General features: G+C 43.6%; 1 protein-coding gene across 1 annotated transcript in view; it reads right to left on the bottom strand.

The window, feature by feature from the left end:
* Positions 1-22632, bottom strand: part of LOC146869228 (E3 ubiquitin-protein ligase RNF31-like) — a 116075-nt gene extending 93443 nt beyond the window's left edge. Inside the window, exon 1 of the mRNA XM_085632641.1 lies at positions 22476-22632. The gene's annotated coding sequence lies outside the window, so the exon portion shown is untranslated. The remainder of the gene's footprint in view (positions 1-22475) is intronic.
* Positions 22633-23113: the final 481 nt, after the last annotated feature.

Raw genomic sequence — 23113 nt, 5'->3', positions numbered from 1 at the left:
AATCTAAAATGACATGTAGGAGCAGTCGGTAATTAAGAAATCCAGGAAAATCGGTAAATAAGAGTCGGTAATTAACACGGATGGAAAGCAGGTGGTAACCATCAACAATGCACATAAGCAAACCCAAAATGCAACAGCGTGGACAACATGGCCGCCATGTACGTCATTGCAAGGCGCCTACGTCTACAGGCAGCAGGACTGAGGGTGTGGCGACGGGAGGAACAAATCTACAGACAGCGCATCACACTATTCCAGCTGACTGATGCAGAGATACATGAGAGGTACAGGCTACACCCCGAAACCATCATGGACTTAATCAGGGACCTTCACCCACTCCTGGACCAGCCAATAAGAAGGGCGCACGCCATACCCCCACATGTGCAGGTGCTCTGCAGCCTACATCTGTTGGCATCCGGCAGTTATCAGGTGGTGATAGCTGCGGTGGGTGGGGTATCCCAGAGTTGCCTGTCACGTTTCTTCAGGAAGTTCCTGGATGCCATGATGCAGAGAATGCACCACTACATAAGCTTCCCAAACACACAGGCTGCACTGCAGAAAACAAAAACAGACTTTTATCACATGGCACAGTTCCCCCATGTCATCGGCTGTATTGATGGTACACACATCCCAATCTGTCCTCCAGCTGACACAGAGCACATCTACAGGAACAGGAAGTCCACCCACTCCATCAATGTGCAGGTGATCTGTGATGCAGGGAACATCATCACAGATATTGTTGCAAAGTTTCCTGGGAGCACCCACGACTCTTACATCTTCCAGAATAGTGGGATCTACACACGACTGAGAGCCGGAGAATTCGGAGACGGATACCTGCTGGGTAAGTAACAGTGACGCCCCTTGAAACCTGCAAATCAGAGTGTATAGAGGCATGTAACTGATGGTTCCCTTTTACTCATCCAGGCGACAGTGCATATGCATGCCGTTCATTCATCCTCACTCCCTACCTACACCCAGCAACCCAGAGTGAGAGACGATACAACGTGGCCCACAAATCTACACGCAATGTGGTGGAGCGCACGTTTGGACTGCTGAAGAGCAGGTTCCGCTGCCTCCACAAGAGCGGAGGCGCACGCCAGTACAAACCCATCACCTGCTGCAAGATAATTGCCACTTGTGCAATGCTGCACAACCTTGCCACGAAAAAAGGTACAGATGTGGAACTAACATATTTTGAGGACAACGAGGATGAGTCAGGCCAGCCAGAGGGCAGCGCAGCTAGAGTGCCAACTGCAATCGATGGGAGAGAGAGACGGGCAGAGATCACATGCAACTATTTCTGAGTAAGTGAGGGGACACAGCGAGTCGTGAGAAGTCATGACGTAGTTTAATGTGGCACCACGCCATGAACACATGAACAGGCCAATCTGGCAATATGCCATCTATACAATGAGTATGTCCAGGGTTACGTCACCCAATGGCAAGTGGATAAGCAGGGCCACATCAATGTTTGCGCATACGCGCTGCAGTGGTGGATTGCACGGCCTGTGCATCCTCACTAGAGCCAACCCCAAGCCGCCTGCTGCTCCTGCGTGCTTCTGGGACGGGGGGTGTGATGCTGCTGCTGGTGTCGATGCTCTCCGCAGCATCCCCTGCAGCAGTTGTCGACGCCTGACTAGTCAATAGCACCCCTAGTGCACTTGTCACCTGCACCATCCCCCGTGACAGGTCGCTGCAGCACTGTGTTAGGCCCTCCTGCATCGTCACAGAGCGCCGGCAAAGTAGGGAAGTCGCAGTTGCCAGACGGTTGAGTGCCCTGCTGGTAATGTCCCTTCTCTGGCGTTCCCGGCGCCGTGCTTCGATGTCAGCATCTAATTTGCTGCACAACTGCTGGATTGACTGGGACATGTCCCGAATGCCCGCAGCCATGCCGCCAATGTTTGTGTCCATGTTGACTAAGCTTGTCCTCATCACCCGCATGTGCCTCTGGACTGACATTACTGCCTTTGATTGCAGGCGCTGTTGCTTCAACATTTGGCCCTCGAGCCCCAAGAAGACACCATGGCCGTCAGTGGGTGCTGGTGGACTCTGGACACGCGACCTGCGGCGCCCTCTTGCTCCCGTCTGTGCTGCCTGTGAGGTGTGGGGCACAGTGGGATGGCTCCCTTCCTGGGGCCCGGTGCGGTCTTCTGGGCCTATGCTGTCGTCTGACGAGGTGTCTAAGGCTCGTAGCCTGGCTGCTGGACGCCTCCTCATTCTCACACCTGCAAGCGGAGATGTGGCCGGTGAATCGAACATGAGTGGCGATGCTGGCTCTGGTGGTGGTGATGCTGGCTCTCGGTGAGGTGATGCTGGCTCTGTGTGCGGCGAGGCTGGCTGCGTAGGTGGTGCGGCTGAAAGTGGGCCTGCTCCCTGGTCTGAACTCGTGCTGGCTAGAGGTGATTTTTGTGGCCGGTGTGCCGTCTCCCCTGCAGCATGCCCTGTACTGCATGATGTCACATCTGTGGACAGAAAAACAACATTGGCTCAGTGTCCCCGAAGGGCTGCATTGCAAGCGTCACAATAAATCATTTCACATTCCAATCTGTCCTCTGTCTCCTTGTGCCTCGAGTGCGTGACATGCCTTGTTGCCCTGTGACATTTACGTCATGGTTAGTGTTGCCCTGACTACATCTCCCGGAATGCATTGCCTGTCTGCACTGACACGTGTGGACTGCAGTGTGATTCTCGTTTCACAATGGGGGATGTGGGATAGGGGTAGGGGCGGCTACATTGCTGTGCTTTCGTCTTACCTTGGTGTGTTGCGGCTCTGGCAGAGCTGTCGGCGTCCCCAAGACCCACGACGCTCTCTTGCTCGAGTGTGGCCGCCACCAGCTCCTCCAGTTCGGTGAGGGCAGGTGCCCTGTTGGTTCCACCTCCGGTCTGGCTGGCCTCCTTCTGGATGTCGCCCATCTTCCTCTTGGTCACAATCCTCAGGTCATACCAGCGCTTTTTGAGGACCTCAATTTCCCTGTGGGTCACTCCCACAGCATTGACCTGCGCCTGGATGGCCAGCCATATGTTGCGCTTTTCGGCCTCAGGCACTTGCAGGGATTGCCTCCCAAACAGCTTCTGGTGCTGCTTCACCACCTCCTCCACCAGCACCTGGAGTTCCTTGGGGCTGAATTTGAGCTTCCTCCTCCTTTCCCCTCCGTCTTTCTGTGTGCTCTGGCTGGACATGCTGTTCGTTTCCCGCTCGCACATGCAACTGCTCCCTGCCTCTCCTCTGCACTCCGAGCCTCTCCAGGGTCGGCTAATTATGTACACCTGCCTGGGTGTGGCCACTTCGGCTAATTGTGTACACCTGCCTGGGTGTGGGCAGTTCCTGGTTGGGTGGGCTGTCGTTGCACAGGATTAGCTGTTTCGTCAAGTCATGTGATGTTATTTACCGAATCCGTACGTACCGATTCGGTATTTTCCGATTCGGTAGATACCACCTCGGTATTTTCCGATTCGGTAGATACCACCTCGGTATTTTCCGATTCGGTAATTATCACCTCGGTATTTACCGAATCGGTGAATTCCGATTCGTATTTACCGAATGTTACCGAATCGGTAACTGTTACCGAATTTTTACCTACATATAACTTACCGATTCTAATTTACCGATTCGGTACGGCTCGGTATTTAAGAACCGGTAAAATTTATTTACCTACATGAGGCCCTAAGTGAGAAATGTTTTAAACCAAGAGTCCAACCAACGGTCATAAGGGATAGACCGAATGCGCCTTGGGAGGAATTAGCTCTTGATATATTGGGCCCTGATAAATGTAAAGATGGTGAGGTTTATTTGTTTGTTCTTATAGATTTGTATTCAAGGTGGCCCGAAATTAAGATCACAAAATGTATCGACACTAAACATGTCATCTCATTTCTCATGGATGTTTTCACTAGAGAAGGTCTCCCTGGATATCTCCTTACAGATAATGGAATGCAATTTGTTTCTAAAGAAATGGGGGAGTTTTTAGAGAAATGTTCTATTAAGCATAAGCGTTGTTCTTTATACCATCTGGAAAGTAATGGAATGGTGGAAAGGTTTGTCCGAGTTCTTAAAGAATCTATTTCACTATCCAAACAAAATAACGTGGATTGGAAGGAGGGGGTTAATAAAATTGTAGAAATGTATAGAGTTACGCCTCATACAACCACTGGTTGTACACCATTTCTTCTTTTTAAAAACAGACATCCCAATACTTTCATCACGCCTTTCTGGGTGAATGAAAAGGTGGTCAAGAGAAATAGAGGTAAGTCTTTCCTTGGGTCATGGAGGAAAAGAGAGGCTGACAAAGTTATTGATCTCAAGTTCAGGTTTGACAAAAGGAAAGCTGTAAAGAAAACACTTGTTAATGTAGGAGATTTGGTAATGATTAGGGCACCACCTGGACGGAAGTCTTCTGAGTTATTCAAAATGATTCATAAAGTTAAAAAGGTTTTTACAAATGCAATCAAAACTGAAGATTCTAGGATTTGGAATCTTAATAGGGTGGTTGTTGGTAATAAATCATTGGTAAACAGTGAATTGGATAAAACCACTGTCAAGTCGGGTAACAAGTGTCTTTCAAGCTCTTTGAGAGAAAAAAGTAAAAGGATTATAAAACTTCCAGCAAAATTCAATGACTTTGTTAGAGAATAATATTTTTGATATCTTGTGTCTTTCTTCCATATTCTTGTTCCTTTATTATGTGGGAGGAAGATGTGTAGTAATGTGCATGTTATTTATATATTTATCTTGTACATAGTAGTAGTTCTCCTTTAAGAAATAGGTACTGGAGAGGTTGTTGTTATTGAAGTAGCTCCATGGTGATGGAATACTGTGGTGTGGAGATTGGTCAGTTGCACCTGACAGATTGAACTTGATGGATGGGATCTTATTTCCTTTACAATAAACTTACTTCATTTTCATCTCAACCTGTACCAGCAATTTTTATTTGATAACTTTAAAGGTCCCTTACACCAGGCCTGAGAGCGTAAACTTGTTTGAGTTCAGCCACTGCGACCTGGGAGGTACTAAACACCAATATAGCGAGATGAGGCCCTGGGCTCTCAGCACACATATTTGTATTACTGCGTTACAGCAATCACAACCAACAATGTGCTTTCAGTATAGCACTCACGTCAGTCTTACAGCTTTGAGGCGCTGTATTTAACACGCACAATTGAAAAGATGAAAGGCGAGTCACACCTAAAGATTGATTGCAGCAGCCTGCACACATCTCTGAGGCAGGTGGATCCCGTCGGTGCAAAGTGTGACTCGCCTGTAAATCCACTCATTGCGGTTTCAATGAGGTCCTCGGGCTCCAGTAATATGCAAGTATTTCTGCACTTAGGACTATCCATCAGGCTCCTGACATACCATGATAGCCGTTAAAACTACAGCACAGCCAGCGTAGGTAAAACAAATGCATCAGAACAGTCTGAGACACTGGCATCCAAGAAAGCTTCTCTTCTACATGCAAAACATGTTTTCAAAGTTGACACAAACAGACTCGTAAAATGTGTAAAACAGAGTATAGTCATAACTGCTTCCTCTTGAATCGAGGCAGCCTGACTTTGCTCTCGCCTTCCGATGTGTATACTGGGGCTGAGCCGGTCACAGGTTTGGACAGTACAGGAGAAACAGGTCTGTATGTGGCCAGATTTTACTGTGAGCTGTCCAGCTCACTCTTTCATCCTTCCAAGGGCGATAATACAACTGAGTTTCAATTAGTTGATAGGGGCAGACCTCAAGCAAGCACCAAAATACACGTGAGTAACTTTACAAGTCATTTTAGAGATGAAGATGAGGGACTAAAGGATTGATGGGTACCCATTTAGGGGGGAGATTTTGGGGGGCAGAAGAGGGACAATTGTGTTCTGTGTTTTAGAAAGGGAGTAAGCAAGGATTAAGTCAAAATATCAACTTTTCCAGTGAAAGTGGTTTATCTCTTTCCTGCATAGGACTTATCAGCGTGGAAATCCATCTTTCTATTTTGAAATTTTAAGAGTTTCCGTTTACCAGAGCAGTATTTGCGTTTCAAATTTAATTGAGTGCATGGCCTCAACAATCGTGTACGGACCAGCAAAGTAATTGAAATTTTGCCACAATTCAAGGTTGAATGCAGTGGTTATATTCTTTTGCTTGCCATGGTTTTATTTATTCTGTAGATTTTTTGGTTTGTGTGTGATAAATTAGTAGTGTGTAAATCGCTGTTAGAAGGGTAACATTTGCTCTAATTGTAATATTAATCCTGTTCAATTGGGTTATTAGACTTTTTCCAAAGGTGGCTGCAATCTTTTTTGCACGTTCTATTGTATTTGTTTTTGGGGGTCCCATTTTTAAATGAGCACTGCGAATCACGTACTTCCTTACAGAATGCCATGTAATATTTAGGGGCATGATGTTAATTTGCCGCAAATGTTCCCTTGTGGCAGGAGTTTGGAGAGGCAGAATATGATTAGTTAAGGATGGCACATTTGCAAGATAATTTACATGGGAAAAAGTTACTAGGAGCTTTGGTGTCTTTCACCAAAATAAAACAAATGTTTTTCAAGTTCTCCAGGTGCTGTGTTGTGCTGAGCTTATTTTCAAGTACTGCTATACACATATTAATGCCATATAAACAAGTTCTAAACCCTTCCCTCGTATCCCTCCTAGACTCATCCAATACCTCATCTTTCTCCGTAATACAATTCTAGAAACTCTTCCCCCTCTACCTTTCCTTATCCCAAACCTCCTCCTACTGCTATGATCTCCAAATAAATACTTTTTAGACTCTTCCCTCTACTATTCCTCCACTATCCTTTTCAATCCAACTAACAGACTCACATGTCCACAGCTCAAATTAATTTTGTATTTCCCTATACTAACTCACCACTAATCCTTTTTGGGTTCCGGAGTAGCGTGCTACTCACTGAAAAGCACCTTGACAGGGTAGTAAGCACTATATCAATGCAAATACAAATCAAGGGTCCCTTCCAGTGACTATTCCCCCTACCCCCTACTGCCACCATCTAAAGCCCATGCTCTGCATGCACCATGCGTTGATGGGCCCTTCATGCCCAAGTCAAAGGTCCCTCCCATCTGCCCCACTTCCACCCTCAATCACCCACATCCCATGCGAGGCTTCCCTCCGAGGAGTCTGTAGACGTGCTCTACATGTACCACGCGTCCACATACCACCTCTTTCCCTCAGAGGCTTGGAACTGCTAGCCCCAAGTCAGCACAGTGCCACAGAAAGCAGGATGACTAGCAACCCTGGGCTATTGAGCTTGGCTTAACCTATTGTTGTAATCTTCCGTGTTCCTTGCCTTTTTCCCCCTCTCCTGTCCTGGGTATTGGTACTGCCCAGGTTGTAGAACCTTGGATTTGGAGTTCGCTTTAGAATGTTGGGTGTGTAGGCGGTTGTGAGCAGGACGTGGGATCCTATTGGAATAAACGCTACTTTTTCTTCACTTCTCCTGGCGTTATATTCCTTCATTCCTAACATTTTGGCGACGAATTCAACTTACCGTGCTGGGGACGGTGAGGATCCTTTCCCCAGTGTTCTTGCTGCCTGCTCGCTAACACCTTCACCGGAGGACTTGGTGTCGATCTGCCCCGTTTTCCTTCGTCTTCCTGTGGAGCCTCTTTCCATCGTAGCGGACTCCCTGGCTACTGGAACTGTCCCTCACGGTGGGTGAGTTTGTTTCTTCCGCACTGGGGCATTTCCACCGTTCCAACTCCTCTCGCCATTATCGTTGTGTCGATGACGTTCTTGGAGGGAGGTTCTTCTCGTCTCTTCAGATGATATATGCGTTTGGTTAGAGGCTGGCTTCCAGTTACCGGTCTTTTTCCCCACCTCCGTGAGAGTGCCCCGCTTCCTCGCTGGAGTTCTCTTTGGTCTGTGTGGCGCAGTGTTGCTCCAGTGGTTCTCTTTCCAGGGAAGCCTACGGTCTAGGTTCCCGCCTCTTCCCGGGGACGTCATCTCCTTCGTTGTTTTCCCCGCAGACTCTGCCCTGAGACACTGCTTTATTTTCCTGCCTACTTCATTGGTCTCAGCCTGCATTTTTTTTCTTTGGAGGTGGTCCACGCTATGAATGTTCCGCCTTTCACATGTGACAGGATTACTCATTTTTTCGAGCGGTGATTGGCCTTCCTCAGCAGACACTACCTATCAGACACTACTCCAAGGTTTTCAGCCTGCATGCTACTTTCGCTGACAGGCTCAGCTTACACTTCGTGTGTGGTTTTATTAGAGGTTTTTAACCCAGTCTATGATCCGGTACTGTTGAAGTTATCTTTCTCATTCACTTGCCTGCATATTTCTACCCGCTGACAGGCACAGCTTATTATTGGATGTTGTTTGTTCATTGTACATTCTCTTTTTGACTGGCACAGCTCATTTTGATGTTGTTTGTTTTTCGCACATCCTCTTTCTTTTTTTCTTTTCTCTTCTTTATATTTCCGGTTCTTTCTTTTTCTTCTTTCCTCATTTTATTCCATCACCTGTTGCTCTCTTATTTCTCCTCCTTTATTTTTCTTTCCTTTCTGCCTCCAGCATGTCTGCGTTTGCTATGTCTCAACCTCCTTCATTTCTTGATGAAGCTGGAGATCCTCTCATTCCATGGAAAAAGTGGGTGAATCTCTTTGAATCATATCTTATTGCTATAGGTGGTGACAGGTTTTCCGCTGTGCGCAAACAACATATCCTCCTGCACAACCTGGGGAAGCAGGGTAGGGAAATTTTTGATGACCTTCCTGATTCTATTGTTGAAAATGTGAATATTGATGTTGATGGTGAGGGTGATGTCCAACAAGATGTGTATCAATTAACCTTAAAAAAATTGGAGGCGCAATTTGGGGAAAAAATTAATATTGTACTAGAGCGTCACAAGTTTTTTTTGCGTGCTCAAGGAAAAAATGAAAAAGTGATCAATTATATTGCAGTTCTGAGGGGTTTAGCCTCTATGTGTGAGTTTGGAAATTTAACTGAGTCTCTTATTAGGGATCAGCTGGTAAGATGTACTAGTGATAAGAAAATTCAGGAAAGACTTTTAGCTGAAGCCCCAGATTTGAAACACGCCATTGCCATTGACAAGAGCATTGAACACACTGCATATTGTATGAACGAGATGAAAGATGATGTTGATGTTAAGCTTGTCTCAGAAAACAATGTAAACAAGATTTCTAGCAAAGATTCTAAACATAAATCCCTACCTACAATTCCTGAGATACATACTACTTCTGGGAACAAGTTAAGATGCTACAGGTGTGGTAATCCTAATCATTTAGCTAACAATGTGAAATGTCCCGCCAGAAGCGTAATGTGTAGCAAATGTAGAAAAGAGGTAATTTCTCTAAAGTGTGTCACGATTTAAAGAAAGGTATAACTCACATGATATCAAGTGAACCTATTCCTCAGCTTCCCGAAGAGGATATTGTTTCCAAGTATTTAATTGTTCTGAAAGTTGTAGCAATTCGTACCCAAAGTGTGAAATTTTTCTAGACAGTGTAAAGTATGTAACAACAAAAACCACAGTGGTAGGGACAATTTGCGCTGAGAAATGAATTGTTAGTACTGTCTATGAATATGAACCCTTGCTACTAGGTTAACAATACGACGACCACCAACATCGTAATATAGGCAAACAAAGTTAACCTCAAACATTAACAAATTTGGAAACCGAGCAAGAGGGTTTCAAAAGTAAACGATCATGTAATAATGCAAATGCACATCAAAATTAAAGATCTCAGATTAAATTCCAGATGTTCGTATCTTGTCTTTATTTCTCGAAAAAACTTCTTCGCTGCAAGCCCACTGCCAGCCAACACGTGTTTCGTCCTGATATTAATAGGTCATGGACTTCATCAGGGCTGAAGACAAAGAAATAACCGAATTTCATAAAGTATTTGCTAAATGTAACAACAGAATATGTACAAATATTCAAACATCAAGAACTAAAAAGCAAAATATGCAACTTGTTAAGCTGCTCTAACCTGATAGATAAACATGATGGTTGGAGCAAGAAATATGAAGTATAATATCACCGAAAAATTTGAAATTGTAGATAATGTGTATAAAAGAAAGGGGGAAACTGCAGGGAGGGAGTGAAGATTGTAAAGAGAAAGAAAAGACCCTGTGAACATCAATAGATTAAGAGTTCAATAAAAGTCATCAGAAGATATGTATAGTCTAGTGAAATCAAGATAGGTTAAATGAACTAAGAAAAGGTGAAGGACAAGTTAAACTAAACACTTGTGCCCAATAAAGGGGCAAGATAGAAAAAGAATATTATCTTAAACCAAGGAGAGCCAGGTCAAAGTGACCTGCCAGTGTTGTTAGGCTATTCACTATTGTGATGTACTGTCAATAAATATGAATTGGTCTGAAAATAGGACATATAATTCAGAGAACTCACCAATACTTGGTGTTATCAATAAACGTATCTTATAGGTCCAGGAGTCAAGGAAATAACGTTCGCAACCTGCGAGTAAAAATTAATATTGCTAATATTCTGTCCAAGTAACTAAAACAATAATGAGCCAGTAGTAGTTGATATTAAAAGCGTACCAATCAAATTGCGGGCTGATGGCTCCAATCCAAAGGTATTCAAATTATGTCGATCTGATATTATCAGTTCTAGATATCATTCATATAACCTAAAACAAAAAGTAAACTGAACTTCACCATGCAGTCAACAACGATAAACGAAAATTTAAGAGCTGCCTTTCTCAACAGAAGTAGTTGTAAAGGAAACACTATTTAGTAACACTATCTAATTGTGTCCATAAACAAACTAGCAAAGCACCAGAGGACCATATCGCTTAATAGTCTGAGGTAGGGCCAAAACAAGAATCTAGATACCCGTGGAATATATAAATATATATATGCTGCTTCTCTAAATAGTAAATGGTGTCAGTAATAATAGTCTGAAATGTACCACCTTGATAACGCGCTGTTCAACGCTCTGAATTCACAGAGCTAATTGTATTTAAATAAACAAAATCTAATGCTCCAATACACATTAAGACCAAAAAACCGTGTACAGTTATCACAATACGCATGTATCCGTAGTTACCTTAAAGTGTAAGAAAGGGTCCAATATCTTGACCTCTCGTATTATTCTCGGCGTCTGCAATGGGCGCCATGTTTGTATGGGAATATATAGCCCTTCAAACGACGGACTATGTGATTGTGAGTTGATGCCTCTGTTAGGCACCATATTGAAGCAGTAACGAAATTTATCAAAAGGACTAAGTAAACCGTTGAAAAAGTGTAAGCTAAATGGGGCTAAGCCTATAAGTAAAAGGTAAGTAATAATAAACGACTGCCATACCCGTGTCTCCACTCTAAATCATTCACTATTTCCAGGGCGTCTAAATTATGTGCCATCTTGAATCGGGTATACAACGCACTATGGCCAAGTGTCTAAATACGCGCCATCTTGAAAAGGGCTAGATTGCCCCTCGCGTGAATAAAAAGTATTCAGAAATAATATAAATTCCTTTACCAACCTCTAAGTGATAGTCACGCATTTCTAGTTAGATTAAGTTCCTAACAGAGGTTAATTAAGTAGATTAAGAATTGAAAACAGTATTATAACTCCACAGGGAGGAAAAAAAGATGAAGGAATAAAGTGACAGAAACCAAGCTGACCCCATCATAGTAAGGATTCTGTGAGAAAAGGCATACAGTAATATACAACATTCAATTCGTGTACAATAATTATTCGATTTAACAGTACTATCAAATGTAACCAGCCTATGTATATTGCTGAAAGGTCATTTGAACGAGAGTTTACAGTCATCCAGTAAAACTAAGGTAAGGCATAAGGAGAGGAAACATAGTAAATCTCAAAGAAATTCCACAGTGCATATACGATAATTAACAAAATCGGTTAGAGTTCAACTTCATAACCTGTAACTGGCATTAATGGGAGTAATTGAAATACTAACATTGAGTTATGTACCCAAGAAGTACTGTAATTCATTTTCAATATTAATTCCCATCTTTACCGCATGTAACCTCAGAATCCAACGAGCTTCAGTCTGCCGCAGCTTTAGTTCTCGGTTACCACCTCTAATATCACTTGATACAGTTTCCAGAGCATGAAATTTAAAGCTCTGTTGTTTATTCTGCTCTGAGCATTCTAAAGCATGATGGACTATTGGGTATCTGTCATCCATATTTTTCAAAGCTCTGAAATGTTCGGCAATTCGAGTTTTGAGATTTCTAACTGTGCTACCCACATAAATCATGGAGCATTTACAGATAATAACATAAATCACATACTTAGTATTGCAATTAATATACTGGGTTATGTGAAATTTTCTGGATCCATTGTATGTGAATTCTTTTATTCCAGATAAAGCATGTTTGCACATACTGCAATCTCCACACTTATGGAAACCCAAACTTCTGCTTTGAAGCCAGGACATAGTATCCACATTTTTCTTTGGATAACTTGGGCTAACCATATTCCGAATAGTTAAACCTTTCCGGTAAGTAAGACTAGGGTGATTAGTCAGTATTTTATTAAGATCTGAATCTGAAGTCAGAAGTTTCCAATGGCGTTTAAGTATATTAAACACTTTATGAGACCAAGGGTGGAAGTTAGTTATCATTCTCACTTGTTGTTCTTGTTTATCATTGGGGTTATGATATGTTTTTAAAGTATCATTTCTATTCAGTTGATTAGCTCGTCTTTTTGCTTTATTGATTATATTTTTGTCATACCCCCTATTCAGAAATCTTGCTTCAATGTCTGTAACACTTTTAATGAAGTCAATATCCTTGCTACAATTACGGCATGCTCTATGAAATTCTCCATAGGGAATAGAATTAACTTGCGTCCTAGGATGAGCACTTGCTGCGTGCAGTACTGAGTTGCAAGCGGTCTCTTTTCTGTGCATACGACTGTAAATGCACATATCTTCAACAAAAAGTTCCACATCTAAAAACACAATTCTTTGTTTGCTGTGAGCCATTGTAAATTTCATGTTGAATGGATTACTGTTAAGGTGTTCAAAAAAGCCATTCAGTTCATCTATACTCCCTGTCCAGATTAAAAGACAGTCATCTATGTAACGACCAAGAAACATTATATATTCCTGCCATCTGGTACCAGATGGGCCCCAGATGTGCCCCGCCTCGAACCACCCCATAAAGAGGCAGGCAAAGGACGGCGCAAATCTGGAACCCATCGCAGTACCGCACGTTTGTTGGTACCACTCTCCCCCAAACAGAAATACATTGTGTTCTAAAATCAATCTTGACATATCAATTATCATTTGCGAGTGTTCCAAGAATTCAACTGGTCTCTTGTCCAAATAATATCGCAATGCTTGTAACCCTTGCTCATGTAGAATATTGGTGTAAAGAGACACCACATCTAGTGTGACTAGAGTCATAGACTCATCCCATGTAATGTCCATTAATGTATTTAGGATATGTTTCGTATCTCGAATGGTTGATGGTAAATTGTGGACATAAGGTTGCAGGAAGGTGTCCACAAATTCAGAGATACGTTCGGTGGGTCCACCAATACCCGACACAATTGGTCTGCCGGGGGGTGAAGTAGCATTTTTATGAATTTTAGGCACTGTATAAAGGCAAGGAAATCTAGGTTTATCAATCAAGAGATAACGAAATTCATCATCACTTAGTAAGCCCACAGTGTTCCACTCTTTAAGTTGTTCATTAATCACTGTCTTGATAGATAAAATAGGGTTGTTAGAAAGTTTCTTGTACCAAGCTGTATTGTTTAATTGACTAAGGGCCTCCTGTACATAGTATTCGGTAGACATTATTACAATGTTGCCTCCCTTGTCGGCTTCTCTTATTGTAATTGATGTATCCGCCCTCAGCTGTTTCAATGCAAGTCTTTCTTTAGATGTTAGATTATCCACATGGGGGAAAGGTTTCCGATGGTTAATGCTTTTTTCTAGGGCATCTAAGTCCTTCTCAACCACAGGGTCTTTTCTTTCTCTTTACAATCTTCACTCCCTCCCTCCAGTTTCCCCCTTTATTTTATACACATTATCTACAATTTCAAATTTTTCGGTGATATTATACTTCATATTTCTTGCTCCAACCATCATGTTTATCTATCAGGTTAGAGCAGCTTAACAAGTTGCATATTTTGCTTTTTAGTTCTTGATGTTTGAATATTTGTACATATTCTGTTGTTACATTTAGCAAATACTTTATGAAATTCGGTTATTTCTTTGTCTTCAGCCCTGATGAAGTCCATGACCTATTAATGTCAGGACGAAACACGTGTTGGCTGGCAGTGGGCTTGCAGCGAAGAAGTTTTTTCGAGAAATAAAGACAAGATACGAACATCTGGAATTTAATCTGAGATCTTTAATTTTGATGTGCATTTGCATTATTACATGATCGTTTACTTTGAAACCCTCTTGCTCGGTTTCCAAAAGTGTCAAGTATGTAGTATATGCAGACTCTTGTTCCCCATATACCCTCATCAACTAAGCTACTTTACATGCCAATTCAGGTACAGAAAAGTATAGTCTATTGCCTCCTGACATCCGGCCGGGTGGATACAATCAGGATCCCATACCTCTGGTGGGGATGCTGCTTATGCATATAGACTTCAAGGACAGATTGACTGTTGGAAAAGTCTACATTACTAAAAATGGTTCTAATTTACTTGGTTGGAAACATCAAAAAGATCTAAGAATAAAGCTGGACCCGAATGCACCCGAACCAGTTTACCTGGTGGATAGATCTAACATTGGAATGGAAATTTGTGGAAAATTTCCGGAGGTTTTTACGGACACTCTAGGTCTCTTGAAAGGTTTTCTTCACAAAATTAAACTCAAGTCAAATTCGAAACCAGCTGTCCACAAACCTAGATCTATTCCATTACTTGTAAGAGAACCACTTAAAAAATAGAACTGGACAGATTGGAAGCCAGCAAAGTCATTGAAGAGATCGAAAGTTCAGAATGGTTGGCCCCCATTGTAGTAGCAGCCAAGGGTGGTGGCAAGGGCATTCGTCTATGTGTTGACCTCAGGGATTTAAACTCCAACATTTGGGTGGATAGACACCCTCTCCCCAATATTAATGAAATGCTTTCTGCCATACAAGGGGCGAAATTCTTTTCAGTTTTAGATCTATCCTCAGCCTACCATCAGGTTGCTCTGCATCCAGTCAAAACCTCTCACTTCTTTTATAACGCCGTTCGGGGCTTATCAATTCTCTAGATTACCATTTGGTCTAGCTTCTGCTGCAGCAGTATTTCAACGTGTAATGCATCACTTACTACAAGGTCTGGACAATGTGCTTTGTTTCCAAGATGACATCCTTATTCATGGTTCGTCTGTGATGGAGCATAACAAAACTTTAGAAGCAGTCTTGATTAGACTCAGTAAAGCTGGGTTCACCACCCAGAAAGACAAGTGCAAAATTGGGGTGGAATCTGTAGTCTACCTTGGTCACACTATTTCAAGTGAGGGGATCAAACCCAAATACAACCTGATAGATTCTGTCAAACTGGCTCCAACTCCCAAAAATAAAGAGGAACTCAAATCCTTTTTGGGTTTAGTTGAGTATATGTCCAAGTTTGTCAAGAACTTTGCTGATCATGTCCATCCTCTCAGAGAACTACTAAAAAAAGGGTCATCATTTGAGTGGAGTCAGCAGTGCCAACACACTTTTGTACACGTCAAGGAAGCCATTACTGAGGCACCCATCCTAAGTGCATTTGACCCTAACGCTAAAACCATCCTGACCACGGATGCTAGCATGAAGGGGTTAGGAGCGTCACTCACACAGATAGTAAATGGCCAAGAGAAAGTAATAGCATTTGCCTCGAGAACCTTAAGAGATGCTGAACTCAACTACTCCACAATAGAGAAAGAGGCACTAGCCTGTTATTACTCCCCAAAACGTCTTGAAAATGCCACTTCACGTATTTCCAAGTGGGTACTGAGTCTACAAGGCTTCAACTACTCCATGGTTTACATTCCAGGCATCGACAACCAGGTAGCTGATTGTCTCTCGAGACTTCCTGTGTCCAGTGAAGATCCCATGTACAACCCTCCTGATGAAACCATCCTTACTATTGAAATTCCAGCCTTCAATAAAGATGAATGGGAGAAATCCTTAAAGGATGACTGTGATCTCGCCTTACTTAAGAGTGTATTTAGCAAAGGATGGCCTAAAACTATAACAGACTTTCCCGAAGCTATCCGCAAGTTCTGGATTGTAAGAAATGAATTGTCTATTGTAGGTGACCTTATTTATCGAGGCAGCAGAATCATCCCTCCAAAAAATATGTATAAACGGCTAATTCAAATTGCACATGAAGGCCACCCTGGTAGGAACATGACTAAGAGCAAAATCAGACAGAACTATTGGTTCCCTAATATGGACTCTCTAGTCAAGAGTCAAGTAAAGAATTGTGTGGCATTAGCGACAAAACTAAAATCATCCGCAAATCACCGCTTATGCCGGTGACAATTCCCACCAAACCTTGGGACAAATTAGGGCTGGATATTATCGGTCCTTTGAACCCGTTATGTCATTCTCATAGGTTCTTGTTTGTTCTTATTGACTACCATTCCCATTGGATTGTTACGAAAATGGTTTCTTCCATCACTACCACATCATTGATTGAATTTTTGAAGGAAACCTTTTTCAAAGAAGGCATTCCTAGCGTTATTATAGCAGACAATGGAGTTCAATTCACTTCAGATGAAATTAAGCAGTTTATGACCTCATTATCTGTTACTCACCTCAGATCCCCCCTTTACTGCCCCAAAGCTAATGGCCTGGTAGAAAGGGCTAACAGGATGCTAAAGGACACCATTCAACTTGCATTGTCTTCACGAGAACCGGTTGTGGAGGCCATTAGAACAAGCATTTGCAATGCAATAGGTCTCGCATTTACGGGAGTTTGAGCTATTGGCATTGTAATTGACAATGCGTTTTATTTATGTTTTACAAACAAAAACTAGTGACACCACGACAATGTTACTGCTCCTGAGTTTCAAAAAGAGGCACAAGAATCCAGAGCAGACATGGCGAGTAAGTTGGCTGAAGAGGTGGGGGTGGCAAATGGTGTTCACGGGCGCTTTGCTGTCCTCAGTGGCCGCGCGGCTCACTGAAAACATCAAAGCGCCCGCGAAATGTAAGTGATCGCAATCGCGATCACACTTCAAAGCGCGGCTGTGTGACAGGCGAAAGTGAAAGACAACGAGTGCTTTCAGGCTGCCAAATGGTGCGCGCGCCCGGCACACATGAGTGGTGAGCTGTTAAATTTTGTGGCACGATGTGGAAATATGCGGTGTGGATTGGGGATATGTAGTGTGTTGTGGAATTGTGTTGTGTATTCGATATATGTTGTTTCGTATGGAATTGTGCGGTATGTATTGGAAATGTGTGGAGTTGAATTGTGTGGCTTGGAACTGTGTGGCGTTGAGTGAAATTATGCTTATTGGAATTATGTGTCATGGTGTGGAGAGCATTTATGTGGATTGCTGGTATGTGGGATAAAGTACATTTATGTGGGGTGTGTTGTATTGAGTAGAGTGTTATTATGTGGAGTGTAATTATGCAGCGCTGAGTGGCATTGTGTGGAGTGTAATTATGTTGTGTGATGTAGAATTGTGTGGCATTAAATAGTGTGGTGTTGTGTGGGATTATGTGGCATGGTGTGGAGTAGCATTATATTGTCTGGAATTATGTGGCATGCTACAAAGTTGAATTTATTGTGTGCAATGGCCATAGGTCTCACTTTTGCGAGAGTTAGAGCTATTGGCGCTGTAAATGACAATGTGCTTTACCCATGTGTTATGGAGCGGAGTGCATGAATGTGGAGTGGAATTATGTGCGTTAGATTGAAATTGCTAATTGTGGAATTGGGTGATGCGTAAATGTGTGGTGTAGCGCAGATGTGTGTACTGGAATTACGTGCCATTGTGTGCAGTGGAATTATGTGGATAGTAATTATGTGGTTTTGAGTGTACTGGAATTATTTGTAGTGGGATTGTGCATTGGAAAGACTGGAAGGGCTGGGGCAGTATTAGTGAAATGGCAAACTCTGCTTTCACGTGCAACTCACTGCCACTGTAAAAGGTGAAAACAATGGCGCCTGTTAGTTAAAGTAAAAAAATCCATGTTACCACGTTGGATACACTGGAAGGGCTGGGGTCGTGTCAGTGGCACGCAAAGTCCTGCTTAAAGTGCAGCTCACTGCCACTGTAAAATACGAAAAATAAGGTGGTTTTTAAAGCTAGATATGCTATACATTTGTGTCTCCGCACAGACCGCACATATGGAGGGCCCATATTCTGTAATCAGTCGTTGCACATAATATATCTCTTAATGCAAATACTATATCTCTTACCACAGCTGTTTGCTGCATTCATGAACCACAAACTGTCCCGTGGCCAGTGACTCTCATAACGTGCATCGCTGAGGGCAAACCATCGGACTTTCATGTGCTAACTCTTGGAAGCTGCCTTTGCGCCTGACTAGATGTGTGTGTGTGCTATTTCCAAGTCACAAAATATAAACTTAGTCACTCATAAAAAATAATACATTCATATCATTAGCAAGTCGTGTTTCGGACCATGTTTCTGAAAGCACAGCTGTGTGTCCTCAAGGCCTCCCTGGTTGACACAGGCGCTCTTACAACCTTTCATCCTTAATGAAAGACTCAAAGTTGCATTTATTCAATTTATTTATGCCCTACTTTTAGGAACACATCCATTTCGTTTGTGTGCACAAATTGAATGCAAGCACGATTTCACATTCAGAAATAAAGTGAATAGAACAGCCCTGGGCACAGCAGTTTGAAACGAAAATGTTTCTCTTCCGGGCAGAGCTGGGAGAATTCAAACTGGAAAATACCCATTAAAGTGAAGCATCACTTTAACATATGGCCACTTTGGGTGATCGACGGTGTTTAGGGCCCATTGATGGTGGAGACATTATAGCGCCGATAAGATCTCTGCAGACCACAGAGCCGGCCAGCCTGCTTTGTTTCCGGATTGTCACTTTCATGTGCACAACACATGCTGTGGGCTTTCAACCACACCATTTGCACTGTGCCCGCCCCCACTCCCCCCACCCACTCCCTCCTCGTCAACTTCAGTGCGCGCTTGTTTTGTTAGATATTCTTTGAATTTTTGGCAGGGGAAGGGGGATAAAAACCTCACTGGAAGTGCCTTTACATGATTCTGGTATAAATCCATTCAGAGCTTTTGAGAATGATTGTTTAGAAAGTGTTTCATTCAGGGCATGAAGAGGTTCAAATTTAGGGTTATCTGGACCTTTAATCCACGGATCCTCTGCAGATTTGCGAATCCACGGATGTGTGCAAATCTAGTTCATTAAATAAAAGCACAGCAATGAACAAGGTAGCTTTTTCTCCTGTCCTTCCATTGGAAATTTTCAAATCCAGGTGCCGATTTGTGAGTTGCTACACTCTGATTGGCTGTCCAGCACAGAAATATTTCTGCTGCACATGCATTACCCACTGAACACCGTGTTGGGAGCAGTTAAAACAAAAAGAGCATAAGTGGGTAAGATATGCCTATCCTAATCCCCAGGCCTGTGTGAGGGAGATTTCAAAAGGACCTCCCTGCATTAAAATGGATAATTAAAAAAAAAGCTTTTTCATCATAGGATTCGCGAAATCTGTGCACGTGTGGCTATCCCCTGGCGGGAGCGAGCAAGGACACCATATGTTTGTAATTAACTTGCAAACATATGGTGCCCCTGCTCGTTCCCACAAGGGAAACATGCGCAGGCCCCCTCCTGTCTCCCCTCCCCCTGCTGCCTCCTTCTTTAGCGCGAATCGCGCGCAGCATGCATGTTTGAAGTGTTTTTTTTTTTTTTACTAGGGTTTCCTTTTCCAACTATTGCAGTTTTTCGTTCTGTCCATTTGTTTAAACTGACCATAATGAAGACTACCACTACGCAATTTTTTCATGAATAGCTTTAATAAATGTTTTTGCCCGCGTACGCGTGTTTTCTTTTCTTTCATGGCGGTGAAATAAAGCCAAAGTGCCTTAAGCTTTTTCACTTCTTTGCGCGCGTGTTTGTTTTATTTGTACCGGTGGCACACGTTGAAAAATACAACAATGAAACTATGTTAACATAAATTTAACATGATGTATTTGCCCTCACGCGTGTTTGTTTATTTTCTTTCATGGCGGTGAAATAAAGCTGAAGTGTGTGAAGCTTTTCTACTTTTTCATGCCTTACATCAGTCGGTATTGTTTCAAGACTACCTCCTGTGTCGCTTCTGTTTTAAAACATCCATATATGCGGTTTCACTGTTGAGGACGGTTCTGTAGCATCTCTTTGTCGCTTGCTTTGTTGTCCGAGATGTTTGGCCGTTTATTCCATTTATGTTGAAGATTGTTGAGTTTATACCCTTATTATAAGAGTTCCCCAGCATGTCCGTGGGTGGCAGAGGAGAGGACTGGTGGCACTGCTAGGAGAAACGTGTGGTACTGTCTTGAACTGACTTTTCAGCCCCCGCCTGCCTGCTGGGTATGCAGAATACTGAAGTACCAAAACATCCCGTGCCATCCATCCTGATCACGTGCGAGCCAAGCCTCCCCTGTCCGTGTTTTTAAATGCAGATGACGGCTTCGGTCTAGTCCCCTTGCACTCTGGGGAGTCAATTGCCTTAAAGCTGGCTTTTAAACAAAGTAATTAAAACAAATAGTCAGAGAAAAGGCAGCAATTTAAGAAAAATACAGACATTCCCATGGGTGATACGTTCGCCGATTAACCCTGCGAAGTAAAAGCTATTGTTATTTTCAAAACACACGGAAATGTAATTCACAATACGAGGTTGACAAGCTGTGACCAAAGTGACAACTCCGCACTTGTGTGGTCTAACAAGCGCGCACTGAAGCTGACGGAGTGGGAGGGGGAGTGGGGGCGGGCACGCAGGCTGCCAAATGGTGCGATGAATCACGGCTAAAGTGAAAGCAAACAAGTGGTTGCAGGACTCCAAATAGTGCGCGCGCCCGGACGGGTCACATGCACTGTAGTTGGAGGCCTGCAAAGCCACTGTTTGCACTTCCAAAACGCGCTTACTATAAGTCTCGCCAGAGCCAGCGCTAAACCGCTGGTCAGGCGAGACCTAAAAATGTTGTGGTCGTACCATACGACACCCAATGCTGTCTCTGGAGTTTCTTCATTTATCTCACTTAAAGGAAGAAAACCTGGTTCAAAACTCCCACCCAATTGGCTTAATGGTGGGACTCCTGTGTGGGTGGACAGGGAAGATGTTCTTAGAAAAGCTGAAAAACATCAATCAGAATATAAGCACAGGTATGACAGTCGTTGGGGAACATCCACCAAGTGTTGGAGAGAAGGCCAATGGGTGGTTGTCAAAAAACCCAATGTTACCAAATCTTAGATCTCCTCATATTCTAAACCACAGAGAATAAGACGTGTTCACAACAACTCTGTAGTGCTGGAAGACGGAAGCATGTGGAGCACGGACAACGTTGCGGGCTGTCCAAGTGTTTCTGGTTCCATGCCTTCTTTGGGTGACAGTCAGAGCAGTCCAACTTCCACGGACAGCGATCCCAGAAGTACAAGGTTACGCAGACCACCTATTTGGCAAGCTGATTATAATATGTAACCCTTTGATGTACTTCTCTCTGGTTTCCGCATATGCCACCTATCCTCTTGTGTTAGACTAGATGTCAACTATGTGTTATATTACACTTGTATTTGCTCCTTTGTATCCATTTACCTCTTAATTTCCCTTTTGGGATTGCAGTTTTTTACCATGTTTTTGGTTATCCTCCTTTTAGTAGGGAGGTGTGTTGTAATCTTCCGAGTTCCTTGCCTTTTTCCCCCTCCCCCCTCTCCTGTCCTGGGTATTGGTACTGCCCAGGTTGTAGAACCTTGGATTTGGAGTTCACTTTAGAATGTTGGGTGTGTAGGCGGTTGTGAGCAGGACGTGGGATCCTATTGGAATAAACGCTACTTTTTCTTCACTTCTCCTGGCGTTATATTCATTCATTCCTAACACCTATGTTCCAAAATGTTACCTTAAAGGAGAATGAGGCAAACAAACACGCTCAGACACTTTACTATTTCAAATTTGAATACTCTGCTAAAACAGTTTCCATGATCTACGGCTGAAAAGGAATGATTACAAGTAAAATAAAGTGCCGCAACAGTGCCGCAAAATTTCCCTTTTTGTGCCGCTAAATTTTCAAATCCTTGCCGCATAATCCTGGGGAGATCTGTCCAATGTAGGACCGGACTTTCGCTTGCCCTTCGCTGTTTTCTCTCTCCCACTTACGACTCTCCTTTTCTCTATTTTTAAATTCCAACATCCTCTCTATCCTATACCAGCTCTCTGGCAGCAGCCTGAATGAAGACACACCGTCAAGCTAAATTAGTTTGAGAAAGCTTGAAAATCAACTTCCGCCATTTGCCCCCTGGTAGAGATCAGTCGCGCGCGCCTCCCGGCAGCCTCGGCGCCGATTACTTGCTGAGCCACAGTGCGCCCACCTGCCCAGGTACAGCTCCAGGACTCCAGCCTCCTCTCTCCGAAACTACGGGAGCAGCCAGCGAGACGCGCAGAACGGGCTAGAGGTGTCAATCGAGGCTATTACAGCGCCGCCCACAGAAGGGGAGGAGAAACTGCAAGACTGGATACGAAGGAACTCAACGCTCCCCCAACTCCTTCCCATGAAGGACTGTAGACACCGCGTGACTTCCCGCCAGGCGCGGCAGCCTGGAAAACCCCATCCGTTCAAAGAGCCCTCGCAGCTCCCAGGGCACCTGCACCGCTCGGGCCTAACACCCACGGTATGAGGAGGGCGAGAGAGGCACCACCCAGCCGAGCGCCCAGGGACGGCCCCTGAGGGCTCTGCACCAATGCGTTGGGCCGCCGAAAGGGAAAGTAAAAGAAGCCGGACTGCTGAGAAAGAGGGCGGGGGGGGAGTTGGAACAGGAAGAGACAGCAGCCGGGGAGACGACTGTAAGATAGGTGCGCTTGTAACTCCTGCATTATGGCGAAGTCAGCCTGCGCCCTCAAAGTCAGCGGCAACGGCAAGAAGACGGTAATTCCAATAGTTCATGATCTGCCAGTGTGCGCTTCACTCTGTATTGTGTCTCCTCTTTCTTCGTTTTATATGGATTCTCAT

The sequence above is a fragment of the Triturus cristatus genome, chromosome 1_1 (assembly GCF_964204655.1).
Source record: "Triturus cristatus chromosome 1_1, aTriCri1.1, whole genome shotgun sequence".
NCBI lineage: Eukaryota > Metazoa > Chordata > Amphibia > Caudata > Salamandridae > Triturus > Triturus cristatus.
This window is presented reverse-complemented; position numbering and strand designations above follow the sequence as displayed.